This window comes from Bidens hawaiensis, unplaced genomic scaffold, assembly GCF_021521415.1.
Source record: "Bidens hawaiensis isolate Kalapana, Puna unplaced genomic scaffold, B.hawaiensis_p1.1 tig00010607_1, whole genome shotgun sequence".
Lineage (NCBI taxonomy): Eukaryota > Viridiplantae > Streptophyta > Magnoliopsida > Asterales > Asteraceae > Bidens > Bidens hawaiensis.
Window position 1 is genome coordinate 46,839 of NW_027504987.1, and position 5,846 is coordinate 52,684.

A 5,846-nucleotide genomic window follows, 5' to 3' on the forward strand; every position below is an offset into this window, starting at 1 on the left:
TTGGAGATGAATTCAAAGGTGCTGACGAAAGAGAGAGCGTTCCAACAGCTCAAGATGAGTTTCGTCCAACTTCAAACATTGAGACTTCTGTGGGTCTACAACAATATATGCCTGCTCCACCTAGAACTGCCGAACAACAACAACGACTTGTACAAAAAACTTTGATTCGCAAAAACTCAAATCAGAATGTAACTTCGTCTGATCATCCGGAGAAGTTTGTTATTGAGCTTCAAAAGGGGTTCTCTGATAAATACGGCGATCGTTCTGGGATTGTGTCGTGGGGATTTGATGTTGCCAAAAATATGTGGTGGGTTAAAAGGAAGTCTGGAGGTCTCGAGTATTACAAGAAAATGAAAGACTTCGGTTCTTGGACAAGGGTGGATTTAAGTGAATTGATCAAGGCACCTTTCAGTAACCCAAGTAACGAGTCAAAGGCCACTAACTTCTGGTTCTACTTGAGCAATCAAGTTGAGAAAAGGTTTCCTTCGATGCCTACTGCTGAATCTTTTGTGAAGAAGGCCAAGGGTGTTCTTGATCCATGCACTGGAAAGACGATGTTGAATGTAATGTGGTCACCCTCCAAGAAAGCTACTTCAATTCCTCTGAACTCAAGACTACCTGATGGTGTTCTTGAAGGCATGAAGTTTTGGACTTATGACGGAGAAACCGCCACGGTTATCATTCGTTTAAAGAAGGGATCGTTTAGATTTGTTGATCCACGAGACTTACTTCGCTTTGGTGAACAAGACATCAAGAAGCTTAGTGGTTTTCAAATCACCGCTGAACCCCTGTATGAGCCTGCTGCCAAAGAATACACACGTATGGTGGGATCGATGATACACACCAAAATATGGGCTGGAGCTTATAGGGAAGCTGATAAGGAAGCTGATGCAGAGATACTCGAACATGAAGATTAGTTAAGCAATAAACCAAGGGGGAGAATGATGGGCTACAATAAATGGTTTATGCTTTTAGATACGTTGTTGGGCTTTTAGTTGTAAACCGAAAGGAGTTCTCGGTGGGCTTGTGATTGTGTTGGTCTTAGGTATGGTATATGTCTATAAATTCCATGCACTTTACTTTGTTTTGGTTGGTTGGAAGTTCGTCCATTGTATTTGGAACCGTGTAAGCTAAGGGCTTAAGCACCCGACGTATAATATACGTGTGTTTTGAAGCTTGTTTATTTGCTTTGCTTGTGTTCTTTATTGCCTCATAGAATCAGCTTGGTGATTAGTTTCCGCCTAATCATCGAGTATATTGATATCACATTGAAAGATCCGTTCACGGGACTTACACCAAGAATTTATAAAATAACCACTACTCGGTAATAATATCATTTCCAGTTTAACGTAGAGAAAACAAATTTCCAAGAGACTATATTTTCAAATTTTTCAAATTTATTTATTTATTTTTTTTTTCTTTTTTTCAAAATTTTTCTACAACTAAGTAAAATAAATCTCATCCCCACAATTAGAACGAAATCATCCTCGATGAGAACAAGGAAAAGAAATGAAATAAAAAAAATAAAACAGAAAGTAAAAATAAAGTATACAAGACTAAAATAAAGAACGGGTTACTCCCCTGTTTGTGTGCAGAATCTTCAACAACTGAGTAGTAACCAAGCGACCGTATAGCATTTCATTCGCGGCCGCAATTTCGGGAGAACCTGTTCCAGAACGCCATCTTAGCTACCATGCGCATAATATAACCTGCAAAACTCAATCTCGCTCGCATGTAGCGGCGTACAAAATGGAAAACAAAAACATAAAGAAATAAACTTATTTTTGTGTTTTTGGTTTTTATGATTTTTATTTTTATTTTTTTATTTATTTATAGAAGAACACCCCTTAAATCGACCGACTCGAATGGAGATTGAGTACGAGCGGTTTCATTATGGAACATCCTAAAATAGACAAAAAACCATATAAAACAGATAGCACAAACAAATAACAGAGATACAAACTTTACAACTCGGGCAGTCTCCCGAGTGATGCATGCAGCGCGTCTACGTCTCGGTGAACGAGTCAAGGTAGAATACCTCGACAGTCTGATCAGCCATCGGCTCGCCAATGTAGTGCTTCAGTCTATGACCGTTCACCTTAAATTTCCCGCCTTTATCCTCTATCTTGACAGCGCCATACGGGAAAACCTCAGTGACCGTGAACGGTCCCGACCATCAGGATCTCCAATTTCCCAGGAATAACATCAACCGGGAATTATACAGTAAGACCAGATCGCTACACTTGAACTGCTTGTTCCCCTTCAATTTCCTATCATGCAGTTCCTTCGTCCGCTCCTTATACCTAAATGACTGCGCGTAAGCGTGATCCCTCAGCTCCTCTAACTCGTGCAACTGGTGGAAACGAGTGCTCTCTGCGGCAGACATATAAAAAATGACCCTCTGTAGGGCCCAGGAAGCACTGTGCTCCAACTCAACATGCAGGTGGCAGGCCGTCCCATAGATCATCTGAAACGGTGTGGAACCGGTCGGAGTTTTGTAGGCTGTACGGAAGGCCCACAACGCATCATCCAACTTGTCGGACCAATCCCGATGATTTGAACCAACCGTTTTCTCAAGAATCCGTTTGATCCCCCGATTACTCACTTCTACCTGCCCACTAGTCTGTGGGTGGTAGGCGGTTGCAAGCCGATGGGTGACCCCATAGCGTCGCAACGCCTTCTCCATCTGCGCATTGCAGAAGTGAGTACCTCTATCACTGATCAACGCCTTCGGGACACCAAAACGAGCAAAAAGGCTCTTGAGAAAACGGAGTACAACTCGGGCATCATTCGTGGGTAAGGCCTTGGCCTCAACCCACTTCGAAACATAATCAACCGCCACAAGTATGTACTTGTTCCCACGCGAAGATGGAAACGGTCCCATGAAATCAATGCCCCACACATCGAAAACCTCACAAACCTGAATAGCATTTTGGGGCATTTCATTTCGCGACGAGATGTTGCCGAAACGTTGGCAACGATCACAACTCCTAACAAACGCCTGCGCATCCTTAAAAATGGAAGGCCAATAAAAACAACAATCAAAGACCTTCTTCGTTGTCAAACTCGCACCGTGGTGACCTCCTGTTGGTCCAACATGGCAATGGCTCAGAATCTGCCATCCCTCCTTAACGTCAATGCACCTCCTGATCAACTGGTCAGCACCTATACGAAAGAGATACGGGTCGTCCCAAAGGTAAAACTTAACATCAGCAAAGAATTTCTTCTTTTGCTGGTAAGACATCTTCAGGTAGTACCCGTCCGCAAGATAGTTCGCGAAGTCAGCGAACCATGGAAAACCCTCATTCTGAGCTGAAACAAACATGAGACTCTCTGTCAGAAAATGGTCATTAATCCTGACCCTCGGCTTTCCTAACTCAGCTCCCTCAAGACGCGAAAGATGATCGGCAGCCACATTCTCGGCCCCCTTTTTATCATGGAATTCAATATCAAACTCTTGAAGCAACAGGATCCATCGGATAAGACGCGGCTTAGCATCCTGTTTGCTAAAGAGATAATGAATGGCAGAATGATCCGTGTACACAATCGTCTTGGACAGAACTAGATAGGACCTGAATTTATCGAACGCAAACACCACAGCTAAAAGCTCTTTCTCGGTGGTGGCGTAACTCTCCTGTGCACCATTCAAGGTCCGGCTTGCATAGTAAACCAGATGGAAGTGCTTATCCTTCCGCTGTCCAAGAACCGCTCCGACTGCGAAGTCGCTCGCATCACACATCAACTCAAAAGGAAGCGACCATTCGGGAGCAATCATGATCGGGGTGTTAACGAGTTGGTCTTTTAAAAGATCAAACGCCTCAATACACTGCTCAGAAAACACAAATAGGGCATCCTTCTCTAGAAGTTTGGTCACGGGTCTCGCGATCTTAGAAAAATCTTTAATGAACCGACGATAGAACTCGGCGTGACCCAAGAAACTCCGGATGGATCTCACAGAAGTGGGCGGGGGAAGATTAGAAATGGTCTCGACCTTCGCTCGGTCGACCTCTATCCCCGCACTCGAAATACGATACCCCAAAACAATACCCTCGCGTACCATGAAGTGACACTTCTCCCAATTAAGGACTAGGTTGGTGTCAACGCATCGGGCCAACATCCTCTCAAGGTTGGAGAGACAATGATCAAAAGAACTCCCAAACACAGAAAAATCATCCATGAACACCTCCATGGATTCCTCGATCATGTCATGAAATATAGCCACCATGCACCTCTGAAATGTGGCTGGAGCATTACACAGTCCGAATGGCATACGTCTATAGGCAAACGTTCCGTATGGGCAGGTAAACGTGGTTTTTTCCTGGTCATTGGGAGCAATCGGAATCTGAAAGTACCCGGAGAAACCATCTAAGAAACAGTAGTACTGCTGACCTGCCAGACGCTCCAACATCTGATCAATGAAAGGTAAAGGAAAGTGGTCTTTCCTCGTGGCATCATTCAGTCTGCGGTAATCAATGCAGACTCTCCAACCGGTCACAGTCCTAGTGGCAAGCCTCAGGATCGTGTCTCATCAGTTTTACAGCCAAGATCAGCCCCGGAATACCAACATATCCTTTTATTATTAACATTGTTCATCATCTTTATTGTTCTTGCTAAATTGATACATAGTTTTGCAATTACTTGAAAGATTGACTTGTTATTAATTAGTATTGATTGTTAAATAATTTTTGAGATGATTGGAATGAAGTATAAGATGTTTTTATTGAGTATTTGCTGCTGTCCAAAAAGTATGCTAGGCTAATCTTGCCGCTTTTACCTAGGAATGATGATAATTGCTAGTGTTTGATGAGTTTTATGGATTGTTTGATTAATAGACTTTAATTGTTATTGTAAAGTTTGATTTAGACATGAAATAGGTTGTGTTTAAGGGCTAGAAATTTTGGTAATTCATTGCTTAGACCTCTAGCGTTGATTGATTAGTTTTGTATTGATTGATCGGTGCTTGTTTGATTCTAGACTTTGTGTTTAGGGTTTGTTTGCGGTAGGTACAACCGTAGGGTTTTGTTGCATGAATTTGTGTTTAATGTACACCGGTTAAACACCTTCTTAGAGAGCGAGAGATGATAGGAAGTTAGGGTTGTCTCATTGCCTTTGCATGCTAGAATAAGAATTGCGCGAGAGCGAGTTTGTTTCTTGTCAGGTTTAGGTGTTTTGAGCGACTAGTTGATCTATTTTGGTTTAAGTTGAATTGTTCCTCTATCCGTGGTTGTGTAGTATTCATTGCCATTAGGGTCGAGTGTTGGTGAGACCGAGAGGTGAGTCAACATTAGAACACGTTAACAATTGTTTTCCGGTTTGGTCGTTTTAGCCGATTAAGAGTAGTTAGGGTTTGTTGAGTGAGACCGAGAGGTGATCTAGTGAGCCCGAGCGATCTTTAGTCATGTCATCTTTAGGGACCGGTGTCTAGATATCATTCAATCCATTTGCTTGTTAGGCCTATAGTTTGATTCAGACCTAGGTAAATGTTTTTCTCCATCCTAAATTAACACAGTTAGTTCCCCATTAAGTGTTCTATTTTTGGTAACTTTTGTCAGTCAGTCTAGTTAGTCCAGTTAAGTTGTTAAAAATCAATTAAATATTATTCTTAGGTAGGTCTTGTCTAGGGTTAGTGATCTTTAGCGTTCTTATGTGTCTTCGTGTTCGATACTCGGACTTCCTAGGTCTATACTACTTGCGACCGGTACATTTGCCGGTTGTGTGTGGTTTTAGGATTTTCGTTTTATATTAAAAGCTTAGTTGTGTGGGTTATCCGACGCACACCAAGTTTTTGGCGCCACTGCCGGGGACACGGTTTTAGGCGTTTTGAGAGCGACTCGAGTTAGGACTTA